Source organism: Nicotiana tabacum, chromosome 15, assembly GCF_000715075.1.
Source record: "Nicotiana tabacum cultivar K326 chromosome 15, ASM71507v2, whole genome shotgun sequence".
In the NCBI taxonomy this organism is placed as follows: Eukaryota; Viridiplantae; Streptophyta; class Magnoliopsida; order Solanales; family Solanaceae; genus Nicotiana; species Nicotiana tabacum.
The window spans coordinates 64,244,545-64,266,647 of NC_134094.1; the positions used below are offsets into that span (position 1 = coordinate 64,244,545).

The window sequence follows — 22,103 nt, forward strand, 5'->3', positions numbered from 1 at the left end:
GCTCGAAGTTGAAGCCAGAGTGCTGGCCTTTCCTGATGATGATGAATTTGGGAGTATGAGCGGATCTGAAAGCGATGAAGGCCTCAAGAGAGAAGATGCTACTCTCGAAGAAGACTAAGTCCTTTAGGATTAGCATTTTTTGTGTTTCTTTTAAGACCGTTTTGGTCTTTTGTAGAGAAATTTGATCGGGCCATGCTGCCCTTGTAAATGATTTTTGACATATATATATAAAAACTTTCTTCCTTTCTGCCTTATAAAATTATAAAGTTGTATTCTAAGGTCCGAGGTTTAGACAATTTGATTGAAACCGAACTAGTAGAGCCCTTAGGCTTTACGATCGAGTGAGTGCTTGCTCGAACTCGAAGTAAGGTAACCCTTAGGTTTTTTATTTGAGCGAGGATGGTCTCTCGAACTCAAAGAAAAAACAGCCCTTAGGCTATTGTATTAGGCTGATATAGCCTTTGATAAAAGATTGTTTATGGCTTTCTCCCCTTTTCGGCTTGAAAACGTTTTTTATCATTTGTATTTGCAAAACGTGTAATGCCTTAGCATGCAATAAGGAACTGTTCGGGAGTTCGAACAATTTTGTACTCATTAGAGTTTTCGAGGCTTGATATTATCGAATAATTTTGTACTCATTAGAGTTTTTGAGGCCTATTTTGTTACGGAATTCGGACGTCTACAAACCGTGTTAATTTGGCCATAGCCTTTTTAGTTTGGGATTTGCCCCTTGGGCTTATTTTCCCGTTTTACTTCGAGCTTGCCCGAAGTGTCATTCCCCGAGTGGGATGGCCATGGCCTATAAAAATCGAGGGTTGCCTAAAAGGTCTTATGATCTCAGAGTTTTAATGATTCGATCTTGTTTATTTTTCGAACGGCAGTCCCCGAGCGTGGGGGTAATTATCCGAAGTCTGGTTATGGTCGGCCCTTAAGCCTGTTTGCATAATAGATCGAGAGTATGAATTTGTAAAGTAGAAAAATATTTCTAAGGCATGAGATATCGGCAAAGAAAAATACTTCTCTTTATACATGATTATACATGCGTACTTGTTTTGTGCCAAGGCTCGAGCAAACTACGCGGGCACGGTTCGTTTGACCGTTTGGACCTTACAAATTTTTCCTATCGAGACCCTACTGCCATGAAGTAATTTCTTCGAGAACCTGGTACGGTCCTTCCCAGTTCGGACCCAGTTTTCCTTCATTCGGATTTCGGGTGTTGAGGGTAACTTTTCTTAGCACCAAGTCCCCGATGTTAAAATATCGAAGATTGGCTCTTCGATTGTAGTACCTTTCGATCCGTTGTTTTTGAGCAGCCAAGCGAACGAGAGCGGCTTCGCCTCTTTCGTCCAACAATTCCAGGCTTGTATTCATGGTCTCGTTATTCGACTCCTCTATTGCATATCAAAACCTAATGCTAGGTTCTCCGACCTCGATCGGGATCAGAGCTTCGGCGCCATAAACTAACGAGAACGGTGTTGCTCCGGTGCTGGATTTCGATGTTGTGCGGTATGCCCATAGAACCTCGGGTAGTATTTCTCTCCATTTTCCTTTGGCATCGGTCAATCTCTTCTTAAGATTTTGGATGATGGTTTTGTTGGTCGATTTGGCTTGTCCGTTCCCACTGGGATGATAAGGTGTTGATAGGATCCTTTTGATCTTGTGATCCTCGAGAAATTTAGTTACTTTGTTGCCGATGAATTATTTTTCGTTATCACATACAATTTCGGAGGGCATCCCAAATCGACATATGATGTGGTCCCAAATGAAGTCTATGACCTCCTTTTCTCTGACTTTCTCAAAAGCCTATACTTTAACCCATTTAGAGAAATAATCAGTCATAAATAAAATAAATTGAATTTTACCTGGGGCAGAAGGGAGAGGGCCAACGATGTCCATTCCCCATTTCATGAAGGGCCATGGGGACAGGACCGAGTGGAGTAGTTCCCCGGGTTGATGAATCATGGGCGCATGCCTTTGGCATTTGTCACATTTTCGAATGAACTCCCTTGCATCCTTCCCTATATCGGTCTAATAGTACCCTGCTCTGATTACTTTGTGGACCAGCGATTCGGCAACGGAATGATTTCCACGAGTGCCCTCATGAACTTACCGTAGGATGTAGCCGGTATCTCCCGGTCCCAAACATATTGCCAACGGTCCATCGAACGTATTTCTAAATAGTGTTCCGTCTTCGGACAAAGTGAACCATGCTACCTTTGTGCGCAGAGCTCTTGACTCGTTTGGATTTGATGGAAGCTTCCCGTTCTTTAAGTATTCTATGTACTTGTTTCTCCAATCTCGGGTTAAACTTGTAGAGTTTATCTCGGCGTGACCTTCTTCGATTACCGATCTTATGAGTTGTACGACAGTCCCCGAGTTGAGTTCGTCGTCTTTGACCGATGAACCTAAGTCTGCAAGACCGTCGGCCTCGCTGTTATGTTCTCTAGGTACATGTTGCAAGGTCCATTCCCTAAACCGATGTAGAGTCACCTATAGTTTATCCAAGTACCTCTGCATTTAGTCTTCTCAGACTTCAAAAATCCCGTTCACTTGGTTTACTACGAGGAGGGAATCACACTTAGCCTCTATGACCTCCGCCCCCAATCTTCTAGCTAGTTCGAGACCTGCAATCATGGCCTCATACTCGGCCTCATTGTTAGTCAATTTTGTAGTTTTGATAGACTGTCTTAACTACATTACCTATGGGTGATTTTAGTACGATGCCTAATCTGAACCCCTTCGCGTTTGAAGCACCGTCCGTAAAGAGGGTCCAGACTCCCGAAGATGTACACGATTTTATCAGTAGTTCTTTTTCAACCTCGGGCACGAGGGCCAGCGTAAAGTCAGCCACGAAGTCCGCCAAGATTTGAGACTTGATGGCGGTTCGGGGTCGATACTCAATACCGTACCCACTAGTTTCTACGGCCCATTTGGCCAATCGACCCAAAAGCTCGGGTTTGTGCAAAATATTTCAAAGAGGATAAGTTGTTACAAGACATATTGGATGATATTGGAAATATGGTTTTAGTTTCTTTGAGGCGCTTATTAAAGCAAGCGCTAATTTTTCTAAGTGTGGATATCTAGTTTCGGCCTCACCTAAATTCCGACTAACATAATAGACAGGGAATTGCGTACCTTGTTCTTCTCGGACCAGGACTCCACTTACCGCTATCTCCGAGACTGCCAAGTATAGGTAAAGTTGTTCTTCCACTTTTGGGGTGTGAAGCAGCGGCGGGCTCGATAAATACCACTTTGGTTCCTCCAAGGCCTGCTGGCATTCCGAGGTCCATGCAAAATTGCTCTTCTTCTTAAGCATCAAGAAGAATCGGTGTCTCCTATCTGAGGATCTCGAAATGAATCATCCTGGGGCGGCTATTCACCCCGTCGGCCTCTGCACGGCCTTTATATTATCCACTACCGTGGTATCCTCGATATCTTTGATTTTATCGGGGTTGATCTAGATTCCCCGATTGGACACCATGAAACCAAGAAACTTGCCCGAGCCAACCCCGAATGCACACTTTTCGGAGTTGAGCTTCATATTGTACTTCCTCAGTATATCGAAACTCTCCTGCAAATGCTTTAAATGGTCCTCTGCTCGCAGGGACTTAACTAAAATGTCATCAATATAAACTTCCATTGATTTTCCTATTTGTTCTTCAAAATTCGGTTTACTAGGCGTTGATAAGTTGTACCAGCATTTTTTAGATCGAATGGCATTACATTATAATAGTAGGTACCATACTTAGTGATAAATGAGGTCTTTTCCTGATCCTCCAGGTTCATCTGTATCTGGTTGTACCCGGAGTAGGCATTGAGAAAACTGAGAGTCTCGTGTCTGGCCGTGGCATCGATCATACGATCGATATTAGGCAAAGGAAAAGAATCCTTGGGGAATGCTTTATTCAGCTCTTTATAATCTACACACATTCTAAGTTTATTTCCCTTCTTAGGGACTACCACAATGTTTGCTAACCATTCGGGATACTTTACTTCTCGAATGGATCCTATTTTGAGAAGTTTGGTTACCTCGTCCTTGATGAAGGCATGTTTGACCTCGAACTGGGGCCTTCTTTTTTTGCTTTACCGGGCGGAATTTAGGGTCCAGGCTCAGTTTGTGAGTGGTAATTCCTGGTGGGATCCCTGTCATATCGAGGTGGGACCAAGCAAAGAAATCCATGTTAGCTTTAAGGAAATGAATAAGTTTTATCCTGAGCTTTGGTTTAGCCCCATGCCCAGGTATACCTTTCGTTCGGGCTGATGCTTGGCTAGTGTGACTTGTTCCAGCTCTTCGACCGTCGATTTGGTGGCGTCGGAGTCATCGGGAATTATGAAGGATTGAGGGATCCAGTAGTCGTCATCCTCATCGATCCCTTGCTTCTGTAATTGGGTCGAGGTCGGTGTCTGTGGTCGTTATTTGGCCTCCTGCTTTCCCTTCGAATCCGATCCCTTCATTGATGAGAGCGCCGATACCGATATCACTTCATTGACTGCAAATATCTTATTGGTGGCAGGTTGTTCCTCGTACACTATTTTGACTCCCTCCGATGTCGGGAACTTTAGAACTTGGTGAAGGGTCGAGGGTACTGCCCTCATGTTATGGAACCACGGCCTTCCAAGCAGGGCATCGTACCTCATGTCACCCTCGATCACATGGAACTTTGTTTCTTGGATGGTCCCGGCCACATTCACTGGCAAAGTAATTTCACCTTTGGTGGTTTCGCTTGCCATGTTGAAGACGTTAAGTACTCGGGTTGCGGGCACAATTTGATCTTGTAGGCCTAGCTGTTCTACGAGCCTCGATCGAATAATGTTGGCCGAGCTACCTGGAACAATCAAAACATGTTTAACTTGAATTTTATTCATAAGGATAGATATTACCAGTGCGTCGTTGTAGGGTTATAAGATCCCCTCTACATCCTCGTCATTGAAAGACAAGGTCCCTTCTGGTACGTAGTTTTGAGTCCATTTTTCCCTCGTGATCGAAACCTTGGTGAGTTTGAATACGGGCCCCTAAAGAATATCGACCCCTCCAACAATTATGTGATTCACGTGTTGTGACTCTTCTTGCTCATTCTGTCTATTTGAATCTCTATTCTTGAAGTGGTTTTTAGCCCGATCGCTTAAGAATTCTCGAAGATGCCCTTCGTTGAACAAACGGGCTACCTCCTCCCTCAGCTGTCTGCAATCTTCTTTTCTATGACCATGGGTGCCATGATATTTGCACATTTGATTAGGATTTCTCTGGGCCGGATCAGTCTGCAAATGTCGGGGCCACCTAGTGTCTTTGATGCGCCCAATGGCCGATACAATAGCTGATGCATCAATGTTGAAGTTGTATTCTAATAGTCATGGTGCTTCTTTGGGTTCGACATTTCTGTCGAAACTGCTCTTATTCATGAGCCCTTGAGAGCTATGTCCTCGATCATTTCTTCTATCAATTCGAACGGGGTTGCGTCCAGGTCGGTTGTTTCTCCGATCTCTACCGTATGGCTGATATCGATCTCTGTTTGACCGTGGTTCCTGGTCAATATCCCTTTTAACTCTGTCGATGGTCCTGTTTGGATAAACGGACCCGGAAGGAGCCCCCAACTGGTCATCCTCGACCCTAATCTTTGACTGGTACCAATTGTGCACATCGGCCCAGGTTACAGCTAGATATTCGATCAAGTTCTGCTTTAACTGTTGTGAGGCTACCGAACTTCGTACGTTTAGGCCTTGAGTGAAAGCCTGAACGGCCCAATCGTCGGCGACCGGGGGCAGATCCATACGCTCCATTTGGAACCGAGATACTAACTCTTTGAGCATCCCGTTGTCTTTCTGTTTTACTTTGAAGAGGTCCAACTTTTTAGTCTCGACCTTTATCGCTCCGGCGTGTGCTTTGACGAAGGAATCTGCGAGCATGGAAAAAGAAATAATGGAGTTAGGTGGCAAATTATGGTACCATATCATCGCCCCCTTTGATAAAGTTTCTCTGAATTTCTTCAGCAGTACGGACTCAATCTCATCATCCTCTAGATCGTTCCCCTTTATTGCGCATGTGTAAGAAGTGACATGCTCGTTGGGGTCGGTAGTTCCATTATACTTGGGAATTTTTGGCATGCGAAATTTCTTCGGAATAGGCTTAGGAGCTTCACTCGGGGGGAAGGGCTTTTGTACGAACTTCTTCGAATCCAAACCCTTCAAAATCGGTGGTGCCCTCGGAATTTGATCAACTCGGGAGTTATATGTTTCCATTTCTTTGTCATTCGCTTCAATCTTCCTCTCTCCCGATTCAATTCGCTTTGTCAGCTCCTCGAACATCTTCAACATAGCGGGGTCAGTCCCTGACTCATTCACATTTGACCTCTCCGGCACTGGTTCGGCCCTGTGAATAATTTCCTGTGATGGCTCGGGTTCGACCCTACTCGGTGCGTGGTTCTGATTTTGAAGTTGTGCTATTGCAACTTGTTGAGCCTGCAGTATTTCGAATATTATTCGAAGGCTGATTCCGCCTTCTTCGCCGCTCTGTGCGTTCTGACCGGCTGATCGAACGTCTCTGTGGATGTTATTTTCAGGGTCGACGCCCAGATTTGCATTCAGGGCAACATGGGAACTGACGTCGATGGGGTCTGCAACTGGTACTCCCTCGAGATCAACTAGAGGCACTTCGTTTTCTGGGGCGGCTACGTTGTCGTTTTCGCCATGAAAACCAAGACCATTGTCGATGTGTGCAGGTACTGCTTGAGAGTTCGACATCCTGATCCTGGAATCAAAAACGCTTACGAGAACAAGTGTAAAGCAGTGTGTGTTATGAAAATTAGCACCAGGCAATCACTATTATCCTTAGCCCCACGGTGGGCGCCAAACTGTTTACCCTTAAAATCGGATAATAATTAAATTTGTAAATAGTTTTAAGGATATGTGATTTCACTTGGCACAAACTGAGAAATGTAAGAATTGAAGTTAGAAATTAACTGTAAAATGAAGCAAACCAATGTAACGCGCAACTTTGTCCCTCGAGCTAGGTCGCCTTCGATCCAACTGAGTATATTATTGAAAAGCAAGAACTGAACAACTGAATAAGAGAGCTTAAGAGAGAAAACGTAATATATTTCTTTGTTATGCATGTATGTCCCCCTACAAAATGATTGGAACCCACTTTATATAGTAGATGAGTTTTACATATGGTACAATTCTAAATACAAAGAAAATCTTCTGATTGGCTAATCAACCGGTCTTAACTTGATATATGCCGAGATCTCCGCCACAATCCTCGTCCGGTCACGGATTTCTCGACTTTCTGTTATTCGACCTAGCAGGCTTCCTTCGATATCGCTAGATCTCTATCCTTCTCGGTCTCGACCTTAGCTGGTTTCGATCTCGATCGATCCCTGAATCACGGGCTAGGTAATATTTATTCATGTAACGATCCAATATAACTTGGGATTGAACCACGGTCTGCCACTACGATCTCGATTAACTATACAAAATCGGGCAAGCATGATTTTGACCGTATACATGTACACTGAGCATTTTAAAATTAAATTATTATTAAATATAAAAATAGCAGTTTTCAACTGACTAAAAAAAAGTATCACATAAAATCAAATAAAACTATCACATCCTTCAAGGGCGAAACCCGGAGCAATACCCTCTCTCCAACCATGAATGTAATATTACAAACTCTACGTTCGTCATAACTCTTCTGCCTAGATCACTACTGGAAAATGAGCCTATGGCAAAGGCAGAAAAATCGTTGCAAATGATAGGTAAACCATTACCATAGATGTATTGGAACGGTTTAGCGACCGTTACATCCGCTCGCGTGCCAATAGATCTAGAGCAACGTCTCTTGCGACGGTTGACTACACCGTTGCTATAGGGCCAGCTATAACAACGGTTTTTCCTCTGTCTAAAGCAACAAATATTCTTTTCAACTGCAGCAGTTTAAAACCTTTACCATAGAGTTTAATGCAATGGTTGTAAACTGTTACCATATTATTTACTACAACAGTTGGAAACCGTTACCATATAATTTATTGCAACGGTTGTGTAAGCTATTGCAGCATTTATTTACAGGTTATAATTTCCATTTGCATCGGTTGTCGCACTTTTTGGAACGATTTACAAGACCTATTGGAACAATTTAGATTGTCTATGGTAACGGAAATTGTGCTTATTGCAATTGTTCTATTAGGCTATTGTAACAGTTTAATTGACATTATTGCCCCGGTTGTAAATGACATTTACATATGTAAATATTTGTAATAACCTGGAAATTATATAAATAAAAAGATAAAACACTTCATAATCTATACGCTCCAATAAGCTAATAATAACCATAATAGCAAAATGTTTTAACCCAATCACATAAGTTTTACGGTTCAACACTTCAAAAGTTAAAGTTTCAAATGTTAATAACAAAAGACTCCGAGAACATCGACAACAATTCAAAGTTCTTCTTAAGTAAGGTCTAGATCTTCAATATCTCCATCTTCCCTTTCTTCAATTACTCCACCTACAAAAGAGGATAAATAAAGTTAATACCCTTCAAGGGTTGGTTTACCATTATAAGAATGGGTATAGTCCATGAATAATGCATAAAGCACAAAGTTTCCGGTAGATAGAAACAAGTTCACACAAATGAAGAAGTCAAAGTTTAGTAACAAATCTAAATCATCAAAACCAAACTTTTAAGCATATGCATTCAGGCAAATTGAGAGTTGTGTGCTTTTCTTATTTTGAACTAACTCAAACATAAAAACATAAGCAAATGAACAATCTAACAGTTTCGGTAGCCAACCAAACTAACAGTTTTCAACTTTTTATTTTTTTTGCAAGTAACAATCTAAAGATGAAACATTCCATGCGAAGCATAGCAAAAACAGTCCAGCAAAATACATATCGAAACAGAATTTTTGCAATATTGACTTCGAAAAAACATTGCAACATAGCTCATATCAGACTAACAATGGAATGAAAATGGAAGCTCCATGTTATCTTCCACGACTACAACTTGCTATGGACTTACATTTTCATCCTGCAACAAAAAAAACTGTTGTGATATCGACCTACTACAGTTCAAAAGACCAGTACAGGTAGGTAATCAAGACACAAGTAGCTGATACCATAAACAAATTAAGAAGACTGGTAGGTATTGAATATTAATTCTGAAGTCAATTTGCTGCAGTCAATCTCTATTTAATTTCTCTTCTCCCTTTCTACACAAAGTTAACACAAGGAGTACGGAGCAATGGTCACGATGGTTCGTGTTGTGACTTCTTTACTAAGCTGTTACCTCGAGATTATTCGACTTTAGACTACTCTGTTGTCATTCATTCCCACTTTGTAGCTTGCAACGTGTTGTGAATTATGGAAAGCATGTATATAGAACAATATAGTCTTTTACTTCCTGAGAATTTACTCATATTATAGTTATACCATGTACATTATTCCCCAAAAGGTGAAGAACATGGTATATTTAAGTAAATGACACTGGAAACTTAAAGATAGAAGGCTCACACTACTTCAGCCTATTGGATATTATGGTCTTACTTTTTAACGGTGCTGGAAATCAAGGCCTACAGCTAAACACAAAAAATGTCAACAAGTAAATGGTGCAAGAATCAAATGAAAAGCAAAGGAAAGCACGAATTGCTTTTAGAAATCCTGTCAAAACTAAGCACACCATAGAAACTATCAGGTATCAAAACACTCAACTTACTCAGTTGGCAAATAATTGGATAGATCAGGAACAATAATGGTCTACTTTCCAGTGTTACCAACTACAATCAACATCTTTAAATTGTTCTCATAGACATTTACTTTTGAGTTCCTAATATTAATCTCATACTTTAATTCTTTAGTGCTAGAAGTAGAATTCTCCCTAATAGATTGGGAAGAAACTGCATTATGAACCCGCACGTTCTACAATTCGAAGGAAACAAGAGTTAAGGCATCATGACATTTGCATTAGATTTTGTTTTACTTTGAAAGATCATATTCTTTAAAAAGTTTCAAAACACTAGGACTGATCATTGTGATACTTCTTCAAGCTAACATCCTCTGTTTCTTTTGGCTAAGTAGTGATTGGGAGCTAAAATAGGATGAGAAAGATGGCATCTTTCTTTGCAAGTATACAACAACAAAGAGCCGTCAAGGTAACCACAGAATTACGCAACGACAAAGGGCCGGAAGCGAAATTAAAAAATGACTAGACTAACCAGACTTAGCCATCCAAAATTATATTAAAATGATTCACAACACAATAAAACTTTATAAGACAATATACACAATAGAATAAAAATTTGTAAGACCAAATAAATCCTATTCTACTTGAAACTGAAAAACAGTTATAATGCAGGAATATTAGGTCAACATTATGACTATGTTCTCCAATGAATATTGAATAAATAATCAAAAGCCAAAATGCAATTACGATATCTTTAAATTGGAGTAAACAAAATTTAAAATATAAATTTAACAAAAATATAGCAACCCCAATTTTCTCTCCACCAGGTCTCATTGCTTCTAATAAGAAATCAAAATCCACCAACTCAACTTTCTTTTTCTGAAACTAGAAAATTGATCAACTCAACTCTCATTTTTCAAAACTAAAAATCAAAATAACAAATTTATCAATACAATATCAGTAAAATTGAAGTACAAAATTACTAAAGAAGAATGATAAATCTATGGTGAAAATATTACCAGAGAAAGAAAAGGAAGGAGCAGCGAACAGAAGCCTATGCCGGATGTGTAATTTTGCCTTAGCCGGATTTATTGCCTTAAAGAATTCTAATTTTATCCACACATTTGCTAAAAGAAGAAAATGTAAGAAAGAAAATAGAACACAATATCTAGAAATTTTCTAAACCCAACATTCAAAAATTTAGTATCATATGCTTACAAAGAAAATTTTAAAAAAATAATCCAATACCATGTCAGTATCTTCAACCAAAAATGTCGAGGAAGAAGAAAATTAGTCATTTTAGAAAAATCGGACTTCCTTATACTACTTTATTTCAAACACAAAATTAGTTGAAGATACTACTCTTTTTCAAACACAGAGTTAGTTGAAGGAAAATTGGTCTTCCTTGAAGTTAAATATATGCAAGAGTAATATTGCCTATAAGGAATTATTATAAATGAGTGACTGCTTTAACCAACATTCATCCTTTAGCAGCATTAACAGCAAAACGACATACAACCTCCACCCAACAGATTTTGAGTCCTAACTAAAACTACTAACTCTGCTACAAATTAACAAAACTAAACTTCAAACAGATAGAGAAGACAAGGGATTGAGAGGTTGTCGATTCACATCAAGACATAGCAGTGACAATGTTATTGTATGGAGTAGATGACAACAAGTTTAACTCATAATCTTTAAAATACAGAAAGTATAAAAACACCCGGCTCTTTTACCCTCTTTCCTTTTGTAGGTCTTTCTTCTTTAAGATAAGAAGAAATTTTTTTAACTAGAATCGAGCATACATCCTACTTTAGTAAGATACAAACCAATTAAGATTGTATACGATTTTACCATACTAATATCATCTTGTAACAACTCAATTTTACCCAAGCAAAACATACTTCTTTGAAAATAGTTGAACAAGTTTGCCTCTTTTACCTTCGTTGAGTTTTAAACAAATAGAGAGACTAACAAATAGAGAGACTAAACGAAGAGTACGTACTAATCTCATGTTGTTACCTTCTATGATTCTCATATCACTTAGGCAGAAAAACAAAATAATATCTCTAAATGATGCATGTTTACCCGAAAAATCGGATAACGTTAAATTTAGATATGGTTCTAAGGGTATGCGAATTCCTTTAATACAAAATGACTATACAGGTAATTTTGCTATAAAACGGGAATGATGGGTGGAAAGACTGAAATGAATTAGAAAAACAAGTACAATGAAATCTTAATGTATCTTGGAGGACCTGCCTCTATTGCAATCTATCCCCCTTTTTATAGTAGAGGATCACTGCTTTATCTATAATAACATAATAAAATAATACATATAGTGGAGGACCCATGATGGTTTGTCTCTTCCTTGATTCTCGCCAAGATTCTCTCCCTCGGTGCGGTTATAACGGCTCTTGTCTGCGAACTTGGCACTGGCTCGAGCTCAGTTCCTGGCCCGTGCACTTTGAAGACCGATTTTAAGGTGGAGAATCCTTCCTCCATTTCGGGTCGATATGAACACGTATTGATGTATACGTGCTCTATAATAGAGGATCACCTCGAGGTCGTCCGAAAAGACTACAACTGGGGTTCCGAGGTCGTGGAAGAGCTCGACCAGGAAGCTTAATTTCTAATTCTTCATGTTTGCAATTTAATCACGTAGGCAATTTTTGTATATATATGTATAACAAGGTCGACTTGTTTTTATTTTGTGAAGACTTTTAATTGAATGTTGACCTTGTAGTCTCTCTGATCGATCAGATTTGTAGCCCCTGGGTTCGCTTGTTGGGTCGATCATTCAAACTTTGAAGGAACATAATCCGTAGGTATAATGTACTGGTTGAGTTAATGTAAACTCAGAGTAAAAGTAGCTTATTAGCCGTTGAGTGAATGTTTTGAACTTGAAATATTGTAGCCCGTAGGCGTAATGGTCAAGTGAGTGCTTGCTCGAACTCGGAATAATAGTAGCCCGTAGGCTTAATAGTCGAGTGAATATTTCGAACTCGAGATAATGTAGCCCGTAGGCGTAATGGTCGAGTGAGTGTTTGCTCGAACTCGAAATAAAAGAAGCCCGTAGGCTTAATAGTCGAATGAAGAACTCGAGATAATGTGGCCCGTAGGCTTAATGGTCGAGTGAGTGTTTGCTCGAATTCGAAATAAAGGCAGCCCGTAGGCTTACTCGTCGCGTGAATGTTTCGAACTCGGAATGTCGTAGCCCGTAGGCGTAATGGTCGAGTGAATATTTCGAACTCGAGATAATGTGGCCCGTAAGCGCAATGGTCGAGTGAGTATTTTCTCGAACTCGAAATAAAGGTAGCCCGTAGGCTTAGTCGAGTGAATGATTCGAACTCGAAGTAATGTAAGTAGCCCGTAGGCTTAATATTCGAGTGATTATTTCGAACTCGGAATGAAAGTAGCCTGTAGGCTTAATTCTGGTTGCACAATAAATCTCAAGTCATTGCACACGTGTTTATGTTTGGGCCAATCCATATGAGCATGGTTCATTTTGACCATTTGGCTCTTACAATTTTTCCTGTTGGAACCCTATTGTTTGTGAGATGACTTTCTTGCATCTGAACTCGATGTATTTGAGGGCCCTGATGCCCCCCGGTATTCGAGGTCAGTTGGAAAGAGGCCTCGGATATTGTCAAAAGTGCAGCACGATCGATGGTTGCCTCATTAAAAATCTTGCCGAAAAATCCATTTGGGAGAAAACCGGTCTAAGAAAAAAAGAGTGTAACGCGTGCTTTTAAGCGAAAGATCTTCTTCAGCTTTTGTTCGGACTTCTGCATGGGTCAGTTAGATGAATATGGAAAGGTCGTACCTTAGCAGTAGTACCGTTTTAGATGTGATACATTCCAACTACTTGATAGCTGTTTGCCGTTTATGATGCCGAGCTTGTATGATCCTTTTCCAACGTTCTCGAGCACCTGGTATGGTCCTTCCCAATTTGGTCCTAATTTTCCTTCGTTTGGATTCCGAGTATTGATGGTGACTTTTCTTAACACTAAGTCCCCGGGCTTGAAATGGCGAAGTTTAGTTCTTCGATTTTAATACCTTTCGATTCGTTGCTTTTGGGCGGCCAATCGGATAAGGGCAGCTTCTCGTCCTTTGTCCGATAATTCAAGGCTGGTGTTCATAGCCTCGTTATTTGATTCTTCCGTCATGAATCGAAATCTGGGACTAGGTTCACCGACTTCGACTGGTATTAATGCTTCGGAATCATATACTAAGGAGAATGGGGTCGCCCCCGTACTGGATTTTGACGTTGTTCGATATGCCCAAAGGACTTCAGGCAGGATTTCTCTCCATTTTCCCTTCGCGTCATTCAATCTCTTCTTCAGGTTTTGAAGAATAGTCTTGTTCGTTAATTCGGCCTGACCGTTCCCACTGGGGTGGTATGGTGTTGATAATATCCTCCTTATTTTGTGATCTTCGAAGAATTTTGTGATTTTGCTGCCAATGAATTGCTTCCCATTGTCGCACACTATTTCGGCGGGTATCCCGAATCGGCATATGATATGATCCCAAATAAAGTCTATAACTTCTTTCTCTCTTATTTTCTTGAATGCCTGGGGTCGATGGCAGAGGGCCGACAATGTCCATTCCCCATTTCATGAATGGCCATAGGGATAGGACCGAGTGAAGTTGCTCTCCGGGTTGATGGATCATTGGCGCAAACCTTTGACATTTGTCATATTTACGAACAAATTCTTTCGCATCCTTGCCCATATCGATCCAATAATACCCCGCTCTGATCACTTTTCGAACTAATGTGTCGGCACCAGAGTGATTGCCACAAGTGCCTTCATGTACTTCCCGAAGGATGTAATTAGTATCTCCCGGACTCACGCATACCACTATCGGTCCATCAAATGTTCTTCGATATAGTTCCATCCGCAGCCAACGTGAATCGAGCAGCTTTAGTCCGTAGGGCCCTGGAATCTTTAGGGTCTGAAGGGAGCTTTCCATTTCTTAAGTATTCAATATACTTGTTTCTCCAATCCCAGGTTAAGCTAGTAGAATTTATTTCGGCGTACCCATCTTCGATTACCGATCTTGAAAGTTGAACGACAGTCCCCGAGCTCAAATCATCTACCTCGACCGACGATTCCAAATTTGCAAGAGCATCGGCCTTATTATTCCGTTCTCGTGGAACATGTCGTAGGGTCCATTAGTTGAAATGGTGTAAAGTGATAAGCAGTTTGTCCAAATACCTTTGCATCCTACCTTCTCGAACTTCGAAGGTTTTATTTACTTAACTCACCACGAGCAAAGAGTCACAATGCGCCTTAATGACTTCTGCTCCCAAGTTTCTAGCTAGTTCGAGACCTGCAATCATGGCTTCATAGTCGGCCTCGTTGTTAGTTAATCTGATAGTTTTAATAGCTTGCCTAATAATGTTACCCGTGGGGGGTTTCAAAACTATGCCTAACCCGAACCCCTTGATATTCGAAGCACCGTCCGTAAAAAGGATCCATACCCCGGACGATATACCTAATTTCAAAAGGAGTTCCTTTTCGACTTCGGGTATGAGGGTTGGCGTGAAGTGAGCCACAAAGTCTGCCAAAATTTGAGACTTGATGGTCGTACGGGGTTGATATTCGATATCGTACCCACTGAGTTTGATGGCCCATTTGGCAAATCGGCCTGATAGTTCGGGCCTATGTAAAATATTACGGAGTGGGCAGGTGGTTAATACACTTATGGGGTGACATTGAAAGTACGACCTTAACTTTCTAGATGCGCTTACCAGCGCAAGTGCCAATTTTTCTAAGTGCGGATACCTAGTTTCCGATTCTCCTAAGGTCCGACTTACGTAATAAACGGTAAATTGTGTACCTTGATCTTTTCGAACTAGGACACTGCTTGCGGCGACTTCCAATACCGCCAAATACAAGTATAGTTTTTCGTCGGTTTTTGGAGTTTGAAGCAGTGGTGGGCTCGATAGATATCGTTTCAAATCCTGTAACGCTTGTTGGCATTCTGGTGTCCAGGCAAAGTCGTTCTTCTTTTTGAGTAGGGAGAAAAATTTGTGACTTCGATCTGATGATCTTGAAATGAACCGGCCTAAGGCTGCAATTCTTCCCGTTAACCTTTGTACAGCTTTCACGCTGTCCACGATGGTGATGTCTTCGATGGCCTTGATTTTGTCGGGGTTGATCTCAATTCCCCGATTTGACACCATGAAGCCGAGAAACTTGCCCAAACCGACCCCGAAAGCACATTTTTCGGGGTTGAGCTTCATGTTGTATTTCCTCAGAATCTCGAACGTTTCCTGCAAATGGGCCAAATGGTCCTCTGCGCGTAGGGACTTAACTAGCATGTCATCAATATAGACTTCCATTGTTTTACCTATTTGTTCTTCGAACATTCTGTTTACTAGGCGTTGATAAGTAGCTCCTGCATTTTTTAGCCCGAAGGGCATTACGTTATAACAATATGTTCCATGTCGGGTCACAAATGAAGTCTTTTCCCGGTCGTCCAGGTTCATCTGAATTTGATTATACCCGGAATAAGTGTCGAGAAAGGTGAGGATCTCGTGGCCGGCCGTGGCATCGATCATGCGATCGATGTTGGGCAGTGGAAAGGAATCTTTGGGGCATGCTTTGTTCAAATCCTTATAGTCCACACACATTCTAAGTTTGTTTCCTTTTTTAGGTACTACAACCACATTGGCTAACCATTCGGGGTATTTTACCTCCCGAATAGACCCTATCTTGAGAAGTTTGGTTACCTCGTCCTTTATGAATGCGTGCTTTTCCTCAGACTAGGGCCTTCTTTTTTGCTTCACCGGTCTGAACCTAGGGTTCAAGCTTAGCTGGTGCGCTGTTATGTCCGGCGGGATCCCTGTTATATCTAAATGGGACCAGGCAAAACAGTCGATGTTATTGATAAGAAATTGAATGAGTTTCTTCCTGAGTTCGGGGCTCAAACCCGTTCCCAGGTATACCTTTCGTTCGGGCCAGTGTTCGATCAGTATGATTTGCTCCAGTTCCTCAATTGTTGATTTGGTGGCATCGAAATCATCGGGGGTTATGAAGGATCGAGGGATCCATTGGTCATCATCTTCTTCTTCAATGTTCTGCTTACCTGGCTGGCTCGAAGCCGATGTGTGTGATTGCTATTTGGCGCTCTGCTCTCCGATTGTGTCTCGTTCTGAACCTGATCCTTTTATCGGCGAAGACGAGGATATTAATTTTGCTTCTTCGACGGAGAACATTTCCTTTGCAGCTGTTTGTTCTCCGTACACTATTTTAACACTTCCCGATGTTGGGAATTTGAGGACCTGGTATAGGGTCGAGTGTACGGCTTTCATGTTGTGGATCCAATGCCTTCTGAAAAGGGCGTTATATCTCATATCACCTTCGATCACGTGAAACTTTATTTCCTGGATGGTTCCGGCCACGTTTATTGGTAGGGTAATCTCGCCTTTGGTGGTTTTACATACCATATTGAATCCGTTTAGAACCAGAGTTGCGGGTACGACCTGATCTTGCAGGCCGAGCTGTTCTACGACCCTCGATCTGATGATATTGGCCGAACTACCTGGATCAATTAACACACGCTTAATCTTAGTTTTATTCATGAGTACGGATATTACCAGTGCATCGTTATGGGGTTGGATGATTCCCTCTATATCTTCATCACTGAAGGACAAAGTCCCTATGGGTGTATAATCTTGAGTTCGAGATCGCTTTTCCCTCACAACCGATGTTTTAGTGCGTTTAAGCATCGGTCCCTGAGGGGCATCGATGCCGCCGATGATCATGTGAATGACGTGTTGCGGTTCTTCTGGCTCGTTTTGCTCGCCGAATTCCTTGTTCCTAAAATAGTTCTTCGCCCTATCACTCAGAAATTCCCGAAGGTGTCCTTTGTTAAATAAGCGGGCCACTCCCTCTCTTAGTTGCCTACAATCTTCCGTTCTGTGGCCATGGGTGCCATGATATTCGCACATTTGATTAGGATTCCTTTGGGCAGGATCGGTCTGCATGGGTCGAGGCCATCTGGTGTATTTGATGCGTCCGATGGCCGATACGATGGCGGATGTACCAATGTTGAAGTTATACTCCGATAATCGAGGGACTTCTATAGGATTGTCATATTTATCAAAGCCGCTCTTGCTCATAAGTCCCCGAGAATTTTGTCCCCGATCAGTCCTTCGGTTGTTTCGAACCGCATCACGTGCTGAACCGTTGTTCATCCGATCCATGTCGTACGGTTGGTATCGGTCTCTGTTCGACCTTTGTTCTCTATTGATTTCCCTCTAATTTTTAGTGGTTGTGTGGTTCTGATGTACGGGCCCATACGGAGCTCCCAATTGATCATCTTCAACCCTGATTTTTGATTGGTACCAGTTGTGTACATCTGCCCAAGTCATTGCTGGGTACTCGATCAAATTTTGTTTCAGCCGACGTGATGCTGTCGAACTTAGCCCGTTCAGTCCTTGGGTGAAAGCTTGTACGACCCAATCGTCTGTGACCGATGGAAAGTCCATACGTTCCATTTGAAATCGGGATACGAATTCCCTCAGCATTTCGTTACCCCTTTGTTTTACTTTAAAGAGATCTGATTTCCTTGTTGCAACCTTTATGGCACCAGCATGTGCTTTTACGAATGAATCTGCTAACATGGCAAAAGAATCAATGGAATTTGGTGGTAAGTTATGATACCAGATCATTGCTCCCTTCGCGAGGGTCTCTCCGAACCTTTTCAATAATACGGATTCGATCTCATCATCCTCTAAATCGTTGCCTTTGATGGCACATGTGTAGGAGGTGACGTGTTCGTTAGGATTGGTCGTACCGTTATATTTGGAAATTTCGGGCATACGAAATTTTTTGGGGATTGGTTTTGGGGCCGCGCTCGAGGAAAAAGGCTTTTGTATGAATTTTCTCGAATCGAGCCCTTTTATCATTGGCGGAGCCCCCGGGATTTGATCGACCCTAGCATTATACATTTTCACTTTTTTGTCGTTGGTTTCGACTCGTTGTGTGAGTTCCTCGAGAAATTTAGCAATTTCAGGAGCGGTCCTCGATTCCTGCTCGTTTGATTTCACTACGACGGGCTCCGTTCTGGGGGTGACTTCTCGAAGAAGTGGATTGGAGTTCGGCCTACTTTGCATATGAGTTCGGCTCTACAACTGAGCTATCGCTGTTTGTTGGGCTTGTAACATTTCGAAAATCATACGCAAGCTGGCCCCGATTTTCCCCGTCTTGTAGATGTCTCGGGCTATGGGTCGAGCACCGTCCTTAACGCTTCTTTCCGGTTCAGAACGCTGATTCGCTTCTAGAGCTATTTCTGAATTGATATCCAATGGTACTTCGGCTCGAATTTCGGGTTCTTGGATTCGAGCCTCGTTGCCGTCGTCAGGTAGCCTTCCGGCCCCGGGCGCCAAGTTGTTGGTTTCATCTTGAAGGCCGGCTTCGAGGTCGATAGGTAGAGCCATTTTGAAGTTGTAAGCTGGAGTGTACTGTAGATGTATATCAAACAATCACTGTTACCCTTAGCCCCACGATGGGCGCCAAACTGTTTACCCGAAAAATCGGATAACGTTAAATTTAGATATGGTTCTAAGGGTATGCGAATTCCTTTGATACAAAATGATAATTTTGCTATAAAACGGGAATGATGGGCGGGAAGACTGAAATGAGTTAGAAAAACAAGCACAATAAAATCTTAATGTATCTTGGAGGACCTGCCTCTATTGCAGTCTATCCCCCTTTTTATAGTAGAGGATCACTGCTTTATCTATAATAACATAATAAAATAATACATATAGTGGAGGACCCATGATGGTTTGTCTCTTTCTTGATTCTCGCCAAGATTCTTTCCCTCGGTGCGGTTGTAACGGCTCTTGTCTGCGAGCTTGGCACTGGCTCGAGCTCGGTGTTAGATCGAACCCCCAGTCTTGGTTCGAGCTCGGTTCTGCCTTGGGGCATCGATATTCGGGGCCTGTATCGATCGGTGTTGCCCCGTAGTCCGATTCGGACACGGGCTCGATAATGATATCGAGTTTTGCCGTTTATAGCTCGAAGCTCGACGTCCCTACTTCGGAATTCATCCGAGCTTGTCATGTGGATAACCTTCGATTGAAACGTCATTGTCTCGACCGGTCTTTGTGACTGAGAATCGGTTTTGACCGTAAACAATGCTACAGTCAATTACATAAGAACAATCCAAGTATTCGACCTATACTATCTCTCAGCTCTATTAGTGGATATAGCAGTAGACAACCAAAAAACATCTACTCCATACACAACTCTTAACTGTAAGCAAATTTTCAACCCCAACAACCAAAAATTAATCTTTTCAAACACAAATTATTAGAAAAAAAAGGTAAGGAAGAAAGAATCAACAAGAAACAAGAAAACCCAGCATACTTTTTTCCTTATTATCAATCAATATAGCTACAGAGAATAAAATAAGCAACAAAGAATAAAATAAGCAACAAAGAATTAAAATAAGAACCTGTTGGGACAAAATGAGACTTGGGCAAGAGAAACATAAGCCTTAAGAGAATCCAATTTTGGTCAATAGAGGAAAACCCAGTTGGTAAAATCAGAGAGTAAAGAGCTAGCGTTGGAGAAGGAGGCTATCTCATTGATGGAGGAGGAGGAGAAGAGATGGTAATATCTGATATTTGGGTGTTTCGATATTTTACGAAGTGCCTATAGAATAAGGGATTTTGGCTGTTTTTGGGTCTAAAACAAAATAACAAACTTAGGCCACTTAAAAAAAGAATGTGAGACCGATAGGGATTAATGAAATTTAGGGAGAGAAAACGAAGAGGGAAACATTGACCGTCGCCAAAATATATTTTTAAGATAACCGTTACCACATAATAACCTACTGCCACGGTTACACAAACCGTCACAATAGATTAATTTATGGTAATAATTATTCTGATAATGCAACGGTTTATTTTAATAAGTGTCCTAATATGTTCAACGGTCTGTAGGAACGATTATAAACGTTGCCATAGGTTTTCTATGGCAACGGTTCAGTAACCGTTGCTAAATAATTGTTGCCATAGGCTTATTTTCTAGTAGTGTTAGAATAGAGGTTGGAGTCGTAATCTTGAAAAGGAAAAGAGAGATCAATATACTTTATCAAAAAGGTACTACTAATATTTATATAAATTAAATTAGGTAACCTAATCAAATTAACATGTAAGTAGTGCTAGAAAGTAACTAGAAGAATATAGGTTTTGGTATCATGACGTAGGATTAAAAAGTTTTCAACACATGTAAAACGTGAAGGATACAAATAATATTAATAAGACCAAAAAAAGGTTTATGCTTAATATGAAGATAAAAGATGAGCTGAATGACATATCCGTGAAAATGCCAAAAACATTACTCTATAATAGCATATACATTACACATAATGTTCTTTATATTGCGATATAGAAATTTAATTATCACATTTGAATTTGTGCATATTTTATATTTTTTAAGGAAATAGAAAATTTGATAATAAATAATTAGAGAAGTCGATAATAAATAACTAAAAAAGAAGCTTCATGGATGCCCTAGAAATTACCATCCATATATTAGGTTTGACAAAATCAGTACAAAGAGGATGCTGCTCGAAAATAACTAGCGGAATATAGGTTTTGTTATTTAATAGGATTGAAAAGTTTTCAACACATGTAAAATGTGAAGGATGCAAATAATAATTTTAAATAAGACCAAAAAAAGGTTTATGCTTACTGTGAGGATGAGCTGAATGACATATCCGTGAAAGTACCAAGAGAAATAATAGCATATATTCTTTGTATATACATTACACATAAGTATTCTTTGTATTGAAATATAAAAATTGAATTATCATATTTGAATTGTACATATTTTATATTATTTAAGAAAATAATAAATTAATATAATAAATAATTGGAGATGTCCATAATAAATAGCTAAAAAAGAGGCTCGTTGGTGCCCTAGAAATTACCATACATTGGATAGACGAAAAATATACTAGTTTGACAAAATTAGTACAAAGAGGATGCTAAAAGAACATTCGTGAATTATTAAAGTTATCGCAACCTCGAACTTTCTGATCATACACGAAACAAAAAGATGTATACGGTCGAAACTGATTCCGGCCTTCATACGTCTGATCGAGATAGGATCATCATGGACCGAAGAATGTCTTCATAAAATCGAGATGGATCCGAAGATGGCACAAACGAGCTTCAGATTTCAGGTACAGGTTAAATACCGAGCTCGAAGTCATTATCGAGCTCGGGTCCGAATCGAACTATGATGAGATGTGATTGAATCGAGCTTAAGGGCCAGAGGCCAACCAATACCGAGCCCAAGTCATTTCCGGACCCCGAGTCAGCATCGACCTCAAACCCGCACCGAGCTCTAAAGCTGGAAACTGACCAATAACGACCGATACCGAGTCCGATCAGGATCGAGCT

At 40.9% G+C, this 22,103-nt stretch overlaps 1 long non-coding RNA gene across 1 annotated transcript; it reads right to left on the reverse strand.

Annotated features, from left to right (window-relative positions):
* Window positions 1-8,307: 8,307 nt before the first annotated feature.
* Window positions 8,308-20,714, reverse strand: LOC107814982 (uncharacterized). The gene is made up of 2 exons (XR_012699278.1): window positions 20,147-20,714; window positions 8,308-8,500 (listed from the first exon to the last, which is right to left on the reverse strand). It is a non-coding gene; the product is annotated as an uncharacterized LOC107814982 (long non-coding RNA).
* Between the last annotated feature and the right edge of the window lie 1,389 nt (window positions 20,715-22,103).